The sequence below is a fragment of the Ictidomys tridecemlineatus genome, chromosome 3 (assembly GCF_052094955.1).
Source record: "Ictidomys tridecemlineatus isolate mIctTri1 chromosome 3, mIctTri1.hap1, whole genome shotgun sequence".
In the NCBI taxonomy this organism is placed as follows: Eukaryota; Metazoa; Chordata; class Mammalia; order Rodentia; family Sciuridae; genus Ictidomys; species Ictidomys tridecemlineatus.
In genome coordinates, this window is record NC_135479.1 from 124,935,783 (window position 1) to 124,953,606 (window position 17,824).

A 17,824-nucleotide genomic window follows, 5' to 3' on the forward strand; every position below is an offset into this window, starting at 1 on the left:
AGGGAGAAGAAAGAAAAATAACCTCAAAGGAAGATGGTTGGAGATCAGTGTCTTTCCTGCTTCCCTTCTCATCCATTGGGTGGGGTTGTCTGTTCTTAGTTGGTATCTCTACCCTCAGGATGCTGGGGGTTACCTGGATAAGAGGGTTGGTCTTAGGTGCAGGGCACCTTGAAGTGGGATTAGGCACCTGCCAGTCCCATTGAGAGACTGCACCTCAAGGATCTCCTTTTGGGGTCTGCTCCTGTGACGTGGGTGCCAGGTCTTACTTCCTCATTTCGCCTGTATAGCTCACAGTTCCTGCCCTCTAAATTAGTCTCTAAAGTGTATCTCCCTCCCCCTGTCCCTTTCTACTTCCTAATCAGGAACCTTTCTCTTTGGGGTCTGTGTGTTGCATTCTGGTGTTTGTGCACCTGTCATGGAGAGCTATTTTGAATTGGGCAATTACTCTGCTGAGTTAGCAGCTGCTGGGAATGGGGGGAATTAGAAAATTATGGGTACCTGGCTATCTGGTGTTCCAAACTGGTAATTGCCCCAACTAAAGATGTGATGGAGGTGACCCAAGATGAAGGCTGCTGCTTTCAGTGATGGGGTGTTGGGTTGAGTGGCAGGAGGTGGACGATGGCATTATGCAATGTGTTCAGAGATGAGCTCTGTGGTATGCAGTATTGTGGCTGTCGGCTTTCTTCAGAGCCTGTGATGTCCCCAGGTGCAGGCAGGCTAACACGAGTAGGGGACTATGGTAGTAGCTGCCGAGTCCCAAGATGGAGGCAACTGGGGGAGCCCCACGTTGGTAGATGGGGGTCCACACAGGAGTAGTGGCTGGTGTTCCTGAGCATGGGTAGTCGCTGTCTTTCGTGGGAACAGCATCTGGGAATTCTGCACCGGTGCTCATGCCAGTGGTCACGCTAAGGCACCCGGGAGACCTGTGTGGGTGAGTAGTCAGGAGTGGGGAGTCCTTTTCTTAAACTGAGACCTGGGCCCTATGGGGCCCAGCGGCTGTGATTCCTGCTCAAGATCAGCTGTGTAGGGGTCCTTTATTACTCTCAGCAAAGCAGTATTCCCACCAATTGAGACTCAGGTCATGGAGTGACACAGAATGTTGCCTCCCTCTGGCCCACTATCTTGGATCCTCCTAATATAGTTTTATAATAGGTGATATTCACCACCCAGTAGAGTAAGTTCTCCCATCTTTTCCCCAATCTCAAGAGTTTCTTGGTTATTCTTGACCATTTTTATTTCCAAAATATTTAAAAAATTTGTATATTTATTTATTGGTGCATTATAATTATACACAATAGGTGGGGCTCATTATGCCATATTCATACATGCATATGACATAATTTGATGAATTTCATTATTCAGTATCTTCCCTTTCCCTCCTCTTCCCTTCTGATCTGGTTGCTTTCCTCTATTGATCTCCTGTCTATTATTGCTATTATTTTTTTAACTAATATAGTTTATATAAAAGCAAATTCATTATATTATATTGGTACATAGACATAGCATAATTGGTAGATTTCATTTTCCATCCATATGATTTTAAAAGAAGCTTGTCAATTTCCACAAATAAACTAGTAGAATTTGGAATGGAATTATATTGATCCTATAGATGAATTTTAGAAGAAATGTCATTGTAACCATATTGAGTCTTTTGGTTTGGGGCATAATATACTCATCAGTTTATTTAGAATTTCAGTTAATGAAATGTAGGGATCCCTTTGTGTGTAGGTCTCATATATCTATTGTTAAGTCAATTCCTAGATTTTGGTTTCTTTTTGATGTAGCTAAAAATAGTGTCAAAGAATTTTTAATTTATTACTTGTATTCAGTATATATATATATATATATATATATATATATATATAGTATTTTTTCTTTGTATCTGATGATCTTTCTTATTCTAGAAATTTGCCTGTAAATTCTTTTGTATTTTTCTATGTACATAACTAAATCATTTGTGAAAATTTTAATTTCTTCCTTTTGACTACTTATAGCTTCTATTTCTTTTTGCCTTTTTGTTCTATGTGTATCTGAAAGAACGTGTATTATTTCATTTTTGAATTCAGTGTTACAAATATCAATTAGGTACAAATCTTGTATATCCTTTCTAATTTGACATCATCTTGTTCTATTTAATACAGAGAAGTGTTAAAATCTTCCATTATGATGGGAAATGTTATTGTAGATTTGTGCACTTCTTTTTTTAAAAAAATTCTTTATTATTCTTAGGTTCGGTTATCAAATTTGTTCAAATGTTCAGTTGTTTTATCTTCCTGGCAAATGGAGATCTTATAATATCTGTCTCTTTACTCTAGTAATAAGTTTTGCATTAAAGTCTACTTTGTCAAATAATTAATTAATCTTCTAATAAATAAACTATATCCATTTTCTTTTGCTTAGTGTTTATGTGGTATGTATTTTTCTATGCTTTTACTTCATTGTTTCTGTATTCTTATGTGTCTTTGTAAGTAATATTTGTCTTAGTCCATTCTTGCTTTTATAATGATACTTGAGACTGAGTAATTTGTAAAGAAGAGAAATTTATTTTTTCACTGGAGGAATTTATCTTTTCTGGAGGCTGAGAAATCCAAAGTCTAGGTGCTGGCAGACTCTATTTTTGTTTAGGGATGCTCTTTGCTTCCAAAATGATGCCTCTTACTTTACCCTCACATGATGAAAGAGGCAAATGCTGTATTCCCGCCTGGCAGAAGCACGAGGACTGCAGAACTTGGCTGGTTACCCCCAGCCCTTTTATAAGGGCTTTTGTGAAGGTGGAGCCCTCATGAGTTAACCATCCCCTAAAAGACTCATCTCTTTATACTACCACATTTGGTCTTAGGTTCCAACTTATGAGCTTTATGTAAATTTAAAGTAGAACTGAAATTCTAATCTGGACAACCAGCTATCACCAGGCTTGGTAGGCTTTTCACCTCGTTCCACTATTTTGCAACATAGATAGATGGGCTCTTAGCTCATCTGGTTTCGGGGTGTTTGGCTTAAATTCTTTTTATCAAGCATTTTCTTGTTAAATCATTATGCAAAAGGTAAAAGTTTTAGTCTTTTCTTTTTTATACTATAAAATTATTCTTTCATCTTTTCCTTACGGGTACTATCTATAGTTCCTGGTAATAATTTCTATCTCCTATGCTTTTATTTAAGATAAATGTTTTATTTATTAAATGAATTGTATTTTAGTGGGGAGGGGGTTGTGGGCTAGCATCAGTTCAAAATGTTTACAGGCAGTCGGATCACAAGGTATATTTGTATTTTGGGGAAGTCTAGTGTGACATTCTTTTTTTCTATTTGAATGATTTAGCCCATCTAAATGTATTTTAATAACTTATATAATTAGGTTTAATTCTGCCATCTTATTTTGTTTCCTATTTGTACTATTTGTGCTAAGTTTTTTCAATTATTTTTGTCTCCCCTTTGTGTTATTTTTTATTTTTTCCCTTTATTACTTTAGTATATATGCTTTGATTTCTTTTTACTGTTAAATATAGGCATTATAACATGCATCTTTGATTTATTACAGTCTAAGTTTGCAAGTATCTTAGTGTACTTTAATTCCATTAATTCTCCTTTAAGTTTGTTCTTTTCATTATAGTAACAATTTTTGTCTGAACACTTGCATTTCTGCCTGGAATTTTTCCCCTGTAAAGAATACCTTGTAGTATTTTAGTTTTTTAAAGTTTGCTTGTCACAACTTGGTTTTTTTTTTTTTTGCAAAAATGTAAATATTTTTAGACAAATGCTTTACTGGTAAAACATTTAGTGAAGTGTTTTAGTCAGATTTTTCATTGCTGTTACCAGAAGACCTGACAACAACAACGTAGAAGAAGAAACATTTATTTTGTGGCTCATGGCTTTTAGTGGTCTTAGTATATAGGTGACTGACTCCATTGCTACTCCTGATGAGGCATACCATCATGGTGGAAGGGTGTGGAAGAATAAAGCAACTGAGGCCAGGGCAATCCAGAATCACAAACAGCTCTGCTTACCAGGGACAAAATATAAATCCCAAACGTGTGCCCCCAATGACCTACTTCCTCCAGCCACTCCCTACTTGTCTACAGTTAACCACTCAGTTAATTTATACCAGTGGATTAACATTACCAAGTTAAGTTAAAGCTCTCACAATCCAATCATTTAATCTCTAAACTTCCTTGCATTGTCTTCTGGGGATACCTTATATCTAAACCATAACATTCCACTCCTGGACTCCAAAAGCTTATGACTATGTCACAATATAAAATACATTTGGTCCATTTTCAAGACTCCCTGTAGTCTAAACAGTTTTAGCATTACCCAAATGTCTAAGTATTACATCTCCTCTGAGACTCAAGGCAAATTCTCAGTTTGTACCCTGTAAAAATCAAAAGCAAGTTGCATATTTTCAAAGCAAACATTTCCATTCTACAAGGGAGAAATAGAGCATAGAAAGAAGGAACGAGACCAAAGCAAGGCTGAAATCCAACTGATCAAATAAATCCTGTAATTTCACTTTAAAGTATCTGGGTCACATGGCATCATTATGTTCTCCAAAGGTCTTGTGCTGCTATGACTTTGCTGGTTGCAGCCCACATGACCTCTCTATTGGCTTATCTCTGCTAGAGTCCTACAGCTTTCCTCAGAAGACATTTCATGATACTCTTGATCTCAGGGTCTCTGCTGCTGCTTTTGCTTCCTTCTTGCTTCTTCATGCATTATTCTGTCAGGGGTAGTCTTAAGGGACTCTAATCCTGATGCATTTTCCTGGCCTCCCAGGCCTTCTTTTGAAATCTTAGTGAAATCCTTCATAACCCTTTATCTCGAGGATCCTGCAGAACCAGCACAATGTGGTTCATTCCAAGGTCTGCCACCATCTTAAGCAGTAGCCAAACCTCTAGGGACCATAGCTGCAGCAGCCTCTGAGTGACTGGGTGTCTTGATCATGGTAAAACAACTTCTTACCTCTCCCAACTGCCTTGCAATCAGGGTGGCCACATGGTTTCTTCTCAAAGTAATTTTTACTTTTATAGGCTCAAACTTGAGATAGATGTGGTCTTGCCAATTGCTGAGATACTCTCAAGCCATTTTTCCTATTGCTTCTGGGTAAAGTACTTAACAGCATCTCTTTAGTGGCTATAATCACTTTAATAATCACAGCTTCCTTAGCTCCAGTTTTACTCAGTCATGGCCTAACTACAAGTTTTTCAAATCTTTCTGTTCTGATTTCTCCTCCTGCTTATCACAGTAAACTTGGTTAAAAGCTGCCATCGATATCCATGCACTACCCGAATGCTGAACTGCCTTGAAATTTTTCTCCACCAGATTAATGAACACATCACCTTTAAATTCAGACTAATGGAAAGTCCCAGGATATGGGCAAAATGTAGACAACTTATTCTCCAGAACATAACATGAATGGCCTCTATTTCATTTCCAATTCTCTTTTCCCTCTGAAACCTCATGAACTCAGTCTTTATTGTCCACAGTCCTATTTTGGCATTCTGGTCTCCTGAACTCCCACCAGAATCACCCATAAAGCTCTACTTATAACATCTAAAGATTTTCCAGCTTGCATCTTTTCAAAATGCGCCCCCTCTCCAAATTACTCTATGGTTTTTAAACCACATAGTCAGGTCTGTCATAGCAATGATCCCACATTTCAGTACCAATTTCTGCTTTAGTCAGCTTTTTCATTGCTGTGACCAAAGGACCTGACAAAAACAACATAGAGGAGGAAAATTTTATTTGGGGCTTACAGTTTCACAAGTCTCAGTCTGTAGATGGCCAACTCTGTAGCTCTGGGCCCACAATGAGGCAGATCATCATGCCACAAGGGCATGGCAGACAACAGCAACATAAAACATGACTCCAGGGAAAACTAAGTTTTTAAATCTATAAAAAAATCCATATTTCACTTTCATTCTTAAATGATATTTTGCTGATTTGTCATTATCTAGATTGACAGTTAATATTCTAAATTTCCACAAAGCTTGGACAAATGTAGTTTAAATTGTACTGGGAAAGTTAAGAAAAATACTTATTAAACACATTATTGTCTATATTCCAGTATGTTTCTGAGATTGTTATTTTTGTGGGCTGTCCTAACCAAAAAAAAAAAAAAAGGACTTCATGATCGCATAATCTTGTAGTAGTAGTTATGCTCTCTCTCTTATTGAAATTCATGACACATCTTAGACCCCACAAGAGGCTGCTGTGATAAAATCCACTTAACTTTATTAATTAAACATTCCCTAAAAATATTTGATTAGAAAACTATTGTTGTGAGACTTTCTAATAAACAAGCATAATATTAAGCACACATTTTTTGAGAGCCTCTTTAGTGCTATTTAGTTCTGGGATGTGAATAAAAATTTCTTACTGTGTGAGATTTTGTTTTTCTAAGGTTAGGTCAAGTTTTTGTCACCTGAAATACTCTTAAAGTCTGTTGTTAAAATTTCTAGCTCTGCAGTCTTCTGTGGAACTCGGTTTCATGATTGCAGTCACAGTATAGCATGACTAGAAATACAGTTTTGGAGCAAGTGGGTAAAGCTTTTATAAACTGAAATCTGTACTGGGTTAGAAACTTTCATCATCTGTGCAGAAAGAGGCATCCTGATAACCCTTGTGTCACATTTCTTGTAAAATAAGGAAACAGGCAATTATTCATTATGTTCCGAGGACTTCAGTAATTCAGAAAGGGCATGGAGGAAGTAATAAGTCAACTGTATCTAGAGATATGGTGGAATTTATTTGAAAAGCACTGTGTTATGGCCCCATTTTTTTTAAATTTTTTTTTTCAGGCACTGTGACCTTTTTATTTAAGTCTTTGTGCAGACTGTGGCTTTTTCCTATCATTGTGCTCTATTTTCCCTTCCATCTGTACCTCCATCTGGCATCAAGATCTGATACTAGAGGTGACCACTAAAACAGCCCAAACTTGCTGCATCCATTAGATCCCATAGAGGCTGCAATGAGTTTCAGTCTGGGTGCATATGGACAGTGTTGCTAGTGACCTTGAGTCATTAGGGACCTAGGGAATGGCTTCAGGCAACTCAGCCAGCTGCCTCACACGTCAAAATTGCCAGTGTGGCAGCCATTAGCTTCCTGTCTCTCTTCTTTTCTTGGGAATTTTCAAGGAACTCCAGAAGCCAGCCCTTGTTGCAATCCCCTTCTTATCTTTGATGCTGCACACATGCAGCTCTGACACGCATTATATTATTAGTTCCTACTTTCTCAATTTTAATTAAAACCAGAAATGAATTATTTTAATCTACCATTTTTGAGAGTCAGCATTATTGCACGTGATTATCCTCTGAAATGGGGTTGGCACAGAAAAATAATGATATTTAAAATATTATCTCTACCATTTTAGTTTGCTTTCCCAGCAAATCTTAATTTAGTCCCAAAATCTTCTCTTCACACATGATCCTAAGTAAACAGGCATTTATCCAGTGGATCAGAATCTAAATGTTAACCTTTCAAGTGTTATTATTTGAACTGTCTTCTGTCATTAAAACCTTAAAATCTCTGGGCATTTACAACTGTACAGTGTTTAGAAAAATGATACATATAAATGAAATAGTTAATGAAACTATCCAATAAGTCTTCTTTAAGTTGGTAACCATGTGACCTTGTATTTTTCCCAGGAGGGTCCTGGTTTGCTTCCATTATGCTGGGTCAATTATGTACGGTAACCACTTTTCACTTTCAAAAATGTCTCATTTTGAAGAATAAATTACATAGCCATTCCTATCTATATATTACTTTAACCCAAGTAATATAAATTATTAAGAAAACAAAGAATTATTTATTTTTGGCATGTAAGGAAAATAATTGTTTTTGATCAATAAATGTCTTCTGGCAATTTTGTTTTAACTTAATCAGTGGATTTGATTGCATATCAGAATCTTATTTAAATCACTCACAAACCAATTAAATCCAAACCTCTTGGAGTGGGACACTGTCACCAGTATTTTTAAGCTTCACAAATAATTCCAATATGCATTAATGGTTAAGAACCACTGGATTATACTATTTGTGTGTTTAAACAGGATTCCTTTTCAGAATTATTTAAAGCTCTTTTATTTCTTATTTTATTCAAAGATGTTTTAAATGAGTTTTTTAGACAACATGTCTACCTAATGTTCTAGTTCATTAAATTTGAAACTTAAATATATACAATAGACTAAATCAGTGTTTGCTTTTGAAGAACCACAAATAATTGATCAAATATCTCTGACCAATTTAATCACAATGATAATTTAATAATTGTTTTTCCCTGCCAACTTAATAGTTATATATACTTTAGAATGGTAAATGTGTATCTTGGAACTCAGCTTGGGAATATTTAATGCAATTAGCCTTTTTATGTATAGATAAAAGGCACTTGTAGAGATGAATATTGACTTTGGAGTTGAAGTCCTTCATAAGAAGTTCAGGTGTATGTGGTAGTTCAATAGATTCCTTGGAGGAATGTATAGAGATGTGTCCTAGAAATGAATCCAATTATCTTAACCTGTTCAGGTCTGCTTAAATAAAATACCTTAGTCTGGGTAATTCATAAGGAAGATAGTTTATTTATTTATTTGTTTTGTTTAATATGTATTTTCATTTTAATTAACATAGCAATTGTACATATTTGTGGAATACAGTGTGATGTTTTAGTACATGTATAAAACATGTAATGATCAGATCAAGGTAATTGGCATATTTTTCACTTCAAGTTCTAATCTTTTTTTATTTTGGGAACATTCAAAATTCTCTATATAACGTATTTTGAGATATTCACTAACTGTAATTACACTACTGTGATTATGGAACACTAAAAGTTATTTCTCCTATCTATTTGCACCCCCTATACCTATTAACCATCCTCTGTCCATTTCCCCTGCTCAAATGCTTCCCAGCCTTTGGTAGCTACTGTTCTACCCTTTACATTCATGAGACCAACTTTTTTATCCTCTACATATAAGGGAGAGCATGTGGTATTCATCTTTCTGTTTCTGGGTCTGACTTATTTCACTTAACATCATGTCCTCCAGGCTCATCCATGTTGCCACAAATGACTGGATTTAATTCTTTTTTATGGCTCAATAATATTCCATTGAGTACACACACCACATTTTCTTTATCAATTCATCCACTGATGCACATACAGGCTGATTACAAATTTTGGCTCTTGTGGATAGTTCTGTAATAAACATGGGAGTACAGACAACTCTTTTTTTTAAGGATTTTTAAAAATTTGTTTTAATTAATTACACATGACAGTACAATGACCTTGACATATCATACATTTGAATCAGATGGGATATAATATCTCATTTTTCTGAGTATACAGGTTGCAGAATAACATTGGTCATGCATTCACATATATACACACAGTAACAGACAACTCTTTGACATGATGATTTCCATTTATTTGAATGCTGGATCATATGAGAACAGAAATTTACTGTTTTTAGAGGTTGAGAAATGTAAGATCAGGGCACCAGTAGATTCAAAGTTTGGTGAAGAATTTCTCTCTGCTTCAAGGATGGCACTGCTTTGCTGCATCCTTACATGATAGAAGGGGCAAGAAGGCTCCCTCAGCCTCTTTTAAAAAGATACCAATCACATTCATGAGCATGAGCCCTCATGACCTAATCACCTCCTGAAGTCTTCACCTCTCAATATTACATTGAATTTTAGGGGTACACCAACATTCAGTCCATAGCAATGAATATTCATTATAGTGTGAGTTGTTAACTTATAGATTGAGTTTCTTATTGTGGGGAACAAATGTAGTATGGGAACTTTTATGTAGGTATTTCTGGAAGATTCTAAGATCAGAAGAGTCCCTGCAACCAGTGGGGATAGGGGAAATTCTGTTTTTCTTTTGGTCTGCGTACAAACTTGTTAAGTATTTCAGAAGAAAGTGAGAATCTTTAATATTAAGTGTTTATAGTTTAAAAATGAATTTTCACCATTGAAAAGTGCTTCTATTTAACTCAAGATCACTTTGTGGCCCCTATAAATCATTAATCATATTCTGGGTCTCTTTAATATATTTCTGCTGCATTTTATTTTGGTTTAAATTGAGATATCTTTATTCTACTGAATTATTATGTTTGAAGAAACTGACATATGACATTTTACATAAAGAAGTCAAGGGTCAGTTGTTCTAAAAATTTTTAGAGTAGATGATATTCTCTAATAAGGTTTCCTCTGAGAACTTAAGGTGAAAGTATTTAGCTATATTAAAACTATGTGACTTCAAAAAGACAAAGCATTTTAAAAAAATCTCAGAACTCAAGATCATGTACTATATCTCAGAAGGAGTCTATCTCAATTTAAATATACTTCTTTAATATATATATATTCATTTTACTTATTTATTTTTATGTGGTACTGAGGATTAAACCCAGGGCTCAGGCATGTGAGGCAAGTGTTCTACCATTGAGCTACAACCCCAGCCCCTTAAATATGCTTTTTTAAAAAGGTATTAATTAAATTTGAATATCCACAGATACTTTAGGAAGATCAGTATTACCTAAAGAATCTATGAATAAGCTGATTTTTAGCCTCTTTTTACCTGTGATCCACTATTCATATAATCAATTCCACAGGCCTACAGATGACTTACTAGGTCCTGAGAGTGTAAAAATGAATGTGTGTAGGAAAATGAATATTCTAGAACCATGGTTCTCCAAGCAGTTTCCTGGACCAGCAGCCCCAGGACTACCTGGAAATCATTACAAATGCAGACTTTTGATCCCCACTTAGAACCTTCTCAATTAGGTCTCTGGTATGTGCTTTAACAAGCACCCTAGATGATTCTAATGGGCCCTCAAGTTTGGTATTTCTAGGAATTGAAGTGTGAGGTTAGTTATATAAGGGTGAAATTGATTTGTTGTAGCTGGAAGATGTGAAAACTTGAGTAGTTTTATTGCAGTCTTGTGAGTATTCATTTGTGGAATGCATTTTAAAGATTGTATGTACCCATGGGTGGTTGTAATTGCTTATTGTTATGAAACAATAAGATCATTTTGGGGAGCAAATTTACATGCAACTTGTGTGCATCTGCTTCATCTTGTTTAATTTCTTTTCTTTCTCTCAGTGAATAAAAGCACTTCTCATTTTAACAATAAATATCTAGCCAACAGCTGATATTTTGAATATCTCTTTTGCTTCTACTTAAGTTACAGTAGATATTTATAAGTATTTTTGAGATAAATATTTATTAAATATTTTATTTCTTATATGCACTCTTACAAGACTTAGCAGTTGGATTTCTGTGATTTTTTTACCTCTGATATTAATTTTTTTCTAAATACATAATAAATGAAAGTATTCAGTATCTAGGACACAGGAAACATATCAATAAGCAAAATGGATAAGGACTCTTGTCCTTATGGACTTCCTATCTAGAAAATATATAATATAAACTTGATTGGAAGAAAAATTCATAAAAAACACTTGAAATTATGGCCTTTTTTATGGTAGATCATTTTAACATAAAATATTTCCATGTGTTAGCTTGAGGTTATTTATAGATGATAACATTGTCAATGATATCCCTTTGATTTGTGAATCTGAATTTTTCAGCTATGAGTTCTATATTTAGTCTATGGGTCTGTATATCTAGTAACTGTCTTCTCTTTCTTTTTTATTTTTTTTAAAGAGAGAATGAGAGATAGAGAGAGAGAGAGGGAGAGAGAGATAATTTTTTTTAATATTTATTTTTTAGGTTTTTTTCGGCGGACACAACATCTTTGTTTGTATGTGGTGCTGAGGATCGAACCCAGGCCAGATGCATGCCAGGCGAGCGCACTACCGCTTGAGCCACATCCCCAGCCCCCTGTCTTCTCTTTCTTTGGTCATTTTTTTTGGGGAAGGGGGGCTTACCAGTAATTGAACTCACTGAGCCACATCCCCAGCCCTATTTTTGTATTTTATTTAGAGACAGGGGCTCACAAAGTTGCTTAGCACCTTGCTTTTGTTGAGGCTAGCTTTGAACTCCTGATCCTTCCACCTCAGCCTCTGAGCCACAGGTTTATAGGCATGAGCCACCACATCCCACTGGTCACTTCTTTTACCAATGAGTTCAATGGTGGTAGACCCAAAAGGATTCAAATAGTTTATAATAGAAATGCCACCTAAGAACAGTTATTTTTGACCAAAGCTTCTCTAGGATTTAGCTGGTAAGCCAGGGAGAAGAAATGTTCAATAAATATATAGATGCTTAGGAGGATGAAGAGAGGATCTATAGATCCTAGCAACTTATCCTCTCAAGGATGGGCAATATAAAAATTGTGGATTTTGTGACTTTTAAAATTTCTGCTTGTAGGGGAATATGGATGGAGCCCAATGATAGAGTGCTTTCCTAACAAGCCCAAGGCCCTGGCTACAATCCCCAACACTGAAAAAAAAATCCGCTTTCACGTTATGAAAGTGATAGTGTGATTTGTCTTCATAGAGTACTTGCTGCCAACCTGCAGTCCCCTGTGATCATTTTCCTGTATGTGGGAGGTCCAGTGAGCACTGACAGTCTATGGGTCCAAGAGGCACCCATTTGTTTTCAGAGGCTCCTTGAGTATTTTTGCAAATGTGGTGCATCATTGATTGAAGGATATGGAGGGATTCTTCCATTTTCACTCATTTGAAATCATTGTTTTAGTCAATTCCAGATATTTCAGTTATACCCTCTCCCCACCCCACAATCCTGGCATAATGAATAATTTGGGGTATATTACTTTTGATCAGTATGTTCATGGTACATAGTTGTCTTCAGAGAGGTTAGCAGAGATTTGTGTGGGTAAGGACTGCTAGGATGTTATGGGGCGACCGCTCAGAAAACACACTTAAGTCCAAATTTGAAACAGATTAGAGTGTATTTATTATCTGGCCAGATACTGTTCCTCACAGGGTCCAACTGACCTTCTGGGAGAACAGCCCCATCTGCAAATAGATCAGAGTATTTAAAGGGAAAAACCACTTTCTATGAAATGTTCAAGTTGCAAGCAAGCAGGATAGATACAAGGGCTAAGAAAGCAGTTAGCAGAGCAAAAACAGACAACCACATCCTGGGTTGGAGCATATTTGTGGGTCTACATCCTGGGTTCAAGTACATTTGTGGGAATATGAAGTACAGAAAAATAAATTTTTTAACATCTTAGAAGCAGTTTATGTAACAGTTACACACTTGAGTTATAAAAATGGAGACACTCTGGCTATATTTACTTATAATTGCCTATAGCTCTACCTTGTACTTAACTATTGTTCCATTAACCTATACTTTTCTATAATTATATTAACCTATAGGCTTATACTTATCATCTTACACTGATCTACATCTTATGTCTAACAACTTAAATCTTTTTTTTTTTGAGAGAGTGAGAGAGAGAGAGAGATAGAGAGAAAGAATTTTTAATATTTATTTTTTTTTTAGTTCTCGGCGGACACAACATCTTTGTTGGTATGTGGTGCTGAGGATCGAACCCGGGCCGCACGCATGCCAGGCGAGCACGCTATCGCTTGAGCCACATCCCCAGCCCTAACAACTTAAATCTTATGTCTTACATTTATATGATTAGGCTTTCCTACTGTTACTTACGTTTTTTTTTTCTTTTAACTTATAACCAGGGCAGCTGAACATTATTTATTCTATAACACTTATCACATCATTCTATTTTCTTATTAAAATTTCATAATCTATAATCTACATAGATTAAACACAAACCATAACACAGAAAGACTGTATAAGTGGGAGAAGGTAGTTATACAGTAACACAAAGGTAGCACCTGAACTAGCCCTGAGTATAGGACAGTGGGGGAGGGAATTTCCATCAGAAAGTTCCAAAATAAAGAGAATTGTTTTCCAATAACATAGACTACAAGGAAAAGAAAATTGAGTAAACGAGGTTGAACTCCTAGACCACCTCAAGTTCCTGGAACAGCAGGATGCTAGAGTTAGACCCTGCAGCAAGCCAGTGGGGCAGGAAAGGTGCTTCCCACAGGCTTTCAGTTATCTATCCAACAAAGGTGGAATGCAAGAACTACAGCTCACTTTCCATCTGAGTGTGTACATAGGAGAAAAGAGGCCTCTATGACCCAGTGGAAGTGGGAAGTCTATATTTTGACATTTTACATGGACTCTCCTTCTCGTGCATCATCCACTGCGTGTTGGACTTGTATAAACATCAGGTGACTAATGATGATTTTGAGATGCACAGTCTCAGAGTTTCTACACCTCTGGGTGAGCCTTTTCCCATGGCAGCTGTTTATCATGGTTTATCATGTTTATCATGTTTATCATGTTTATCATGTTTATCATGTTTATCATGGTGGGGAGCCACTCATTTCCACTATGGCTCCAGGGTCAATGGGTGAGTACGCATGAGTGGTGAGGACACATAGAGTTATCAGTTCAGGGACTTTTGATGTTTATTCTTGGGAAAGCTGGGAGAGGGGATGCCTTCTCTAGCCCTCTCAGTCCCCTCGGATGATGGGATTGACTGTCAGGCCCTTTGCTGGCAAATTCTTTCTGCCCACATGTGCTTTCTACTCTATCGCTCTCCTAAGGTTTTCACCTGTCTGCAGGAATAGGTATTAAGCATTTTATAGTATTTTGTAGTTGTAAGAGAATGGAATCCTTTACAGCATGTTTGTTGTTTCATTTTTCAGAAATTCAACCTTTAACACTTTCCTATGGATACATGATATAAAGATATGTTATGACCTATATGATAGTTAATACACATGTGTTTAAATAGCACACTAGATACCTTCAATAAAGTCCAAGACTCATTTTATATTAATAAAATTAGCAATGGGGACTATTTTCTAATTACTTGTTTAATAGAAAGTAAATCTGGGCTGGGGATGTGGCTCAAGCAGTAGCGTGCTCGCCTGGCATGCGTGCAGCCCAGGTTGGATCCTCAGCACCACATACAAACAAAGATGCTGTGTCCGCCTAAAACTAAAAAATAAATATTAAAAAATTCTCTCTCTCTCTCTCTCTCTAAAAAAAAAAAAGAAATTTGTGAATGAGAAGTAAAATAGTTTTATTTTTTGTGCTCTGAAATTATAGACAATCTAAATGGAAAATAAAGTACAGTTCTTTTTCAAAATTTTTATTTTGGGACAGGGTCTCACTAAATTGCTAAAGCTGCCCTTGAACTTGCAATCCTCCTGCCTCAGTGTCTCAAACTATGGTTAGAGGCATGCACCACTGCACCCAGCTTAATTGCTGTGCTGCTGAGATAGAAATTCCTAGAATTTCAGACTTATAGGATACTTAAAAAGCTGGAAATTAACTCAAAGATACCTAAACTAATCATGTCATTTTTCATACTGGGAATTTTAGCTGAGATCTGTATCTTTCTAAACACTGATAAGAAAACAACCCTAAAATGAACATTTAGCTCATCAGTCCAATTGTATAACTGCTCTGAAATATTCACCTGTTAGAGTGAATTTAATATAGAATCTATCAGATATTTGGTTAGCTACTTTAAAATATATATATTTTTAATCCTTCCTGAACAAACCATGTTTCATTTTCTCCATTTAACAACCATTGAGCCATACTGGTTTAGATATCTTTGTAAGCAATTTGTTCTTATTTATGATGCACACAACCAGAATTATAGGAAATAGCTACATGTAAGAGTCAGAATTCAAAACTAAAGTAAAAATGCTATTCCTCAAAGGAGTGAGGTAAGAAGTGGCAGTTAAATCCCCAAGTTAGAGTAGAAACAATCAACCAGGCTCAATTGTGCACACCTGTAATCCCAGCTATTAAAAGGCTGAGGCAGGAGCATTTCAAGTTTAAGGCCAACCTGGGAAACTTATCGAGACACTGTCTCAAAATAAAATAAATAAAATAAAATAAAATAAAATAAAATAATAAAATAAAATACAAAGAAAGAGCTGAGGATATAGCTCAGTGGTAGAGTGCTTTCCTAGCAAACATGAGACCCCAGGTTTTATCCTCAGTACTACTCACACACATAAGAACTGTTTATCCAAATAATTAGTGAAAGATTATTTGTTTTACATTTGGGGTTTGAGTAAATTGATGGGGGATGACAGGAGTGGGAAATATCTCTTGCAACTTTTGACATTCTTGTTTCATAATATTTTCTATCACATGGCTTTTTTCTTTTTTCTTTTAAAGACATGTTGTGTTCCTGATATACCTTTAGGCTTATTTGCCATGATTACACTAGTGTATTAATTTTTCTCACAAATTGAACAGAGAAGGTAGGAAGAGAAAAGGAAAATTATGTGAGATAACAGTGAAAGGATTGGAAAAGAGTTGGGAAAGGAATATAAAAAAACTTGCTTTCTGAGATAGATAATTTGAGGGGGAGAAAGGAGTTCGGAGGAGTGAATTATCCCTACTACAAGGAATTAAGGAAGTGAGGGGGACACACAGTTTTTAACAGATTGTAAATAAACCACCAGGTGGCGCCATCATCTAATGACAGCTTAGTTGCTTTTCCGGGTGTACTGAAAGTTTGCTCTGGGTGCAAGAGTCACACAGGTAAAGTAGAAAGAGTAAGGTTGGGACCCTATAGATTTCTGTTCATATGTAAAATGTGAAAACCTACAATAAGAAGAGTAGTGAATATTTATTGAATTAATGAGTGATAGCTTTTCAGCAAATATTTATATTTCATCAAATTCAATTAGTCTTAAAATTTCTTATTCTCTAGAAGAGGGGCTTCACTCTTTTAGTTATCAACATGTACATAAAAGTAAAAATATTTAGTCTAAATCACAGCAGTTATTTTCATAGAATAGTTATTTTTATGTAACTTTATCCCCAGATTTAAAAAAGTGAACTAGCTTCATATCTAGAGACTACTTCTTTGACAGTCTGGGACACCGTGCTAATGCGTATAGGCAAAAAGAGCAGGAAGAAAAATGGGCAAAGATTAGGAATCACAAGGCGAAGGGAACACATTTTTGAAACTCAGTCAGATGGAAAACTTGTACAAAGCTTTAGGGATGAGGAAGATGTAGTTAAAATGTGGTTTTGCATGGTACAATTTGTACTTAAAGTTACTGAGACTTGAGAAAGATATGAGAAGATGTTTGTTAACTATTAGAGGCAAACAGTTTTTTGCAATGTGACAAAGAAGACTGGATAGCTCTAGACTCTGGTTTGGATAAAAAAATACATGGACCGCTGTTGGTCTCTGATAGTTTTTGTTTAGAATATTTAAAATATATCTAAGTCTGGTTTCACTGTAATTGATGGTGAGACATATGAAAATAAAATAATTTGTTTATAATTTTGTGATTCAGAGTTTAAATTTGGGGAATGTTGACTTTCCAAGGTTACTCTACCACTGAATCTAGTTTTTCAAGTCAAAGAGTAAATAGTAATTACAGTTAGAAAATGATAACAAAGAACTTTAACCTAAGGAAATAAAGCTTTGTTAGCATAAAGAACTAAGTCTGTAGCTACCTATCCAGAAAAAGGATTAGCCCTCATTTAGGTTTCAATTGACTGCAGAGTAGACTATCAAACAACAACAAATAGGTTTTTCTAAGGCAAGATAACATAATAGCAGAAAAAATATAACGGGGGGCCTCAAACCCCAGATTTCCTCCATTTAGTGGCAATTCTAAGTATTCCCATTGCCTTCATGTTAATGTGTGTGTGTGTGTTTTTTTTTTTTTTTTTGGTTTGTTTTGTTTTTTGTTTGTTTTTACACTGGGGATCGAACTCAGGGACACTTGACCACTTGACCACTGAGTCACATCCCCAGGTATTTTGTATTTACAGACAGGGTCTCACTGAGTTGCTTAGTGCCTCACTTTTACTGAGGTTGGCTTTGAA

At 35.8% G+C, this 17,824-nt stretch overlaps 1 protein-coding gene across 1 annotated transcript in view; it reads left to right on the forward strand.

Annotated features, from left to right (window-relative positions):
• LOC106145044 (uncharacterized) overlaps positions 1 to 17,824 on the forward strand; it is a 685,031-nt gene that overhangs the window by 51,845 nt on the left and 615,362 nt on the right. The gene's annotated exons all lie outside the window — the stretch shown is intronic.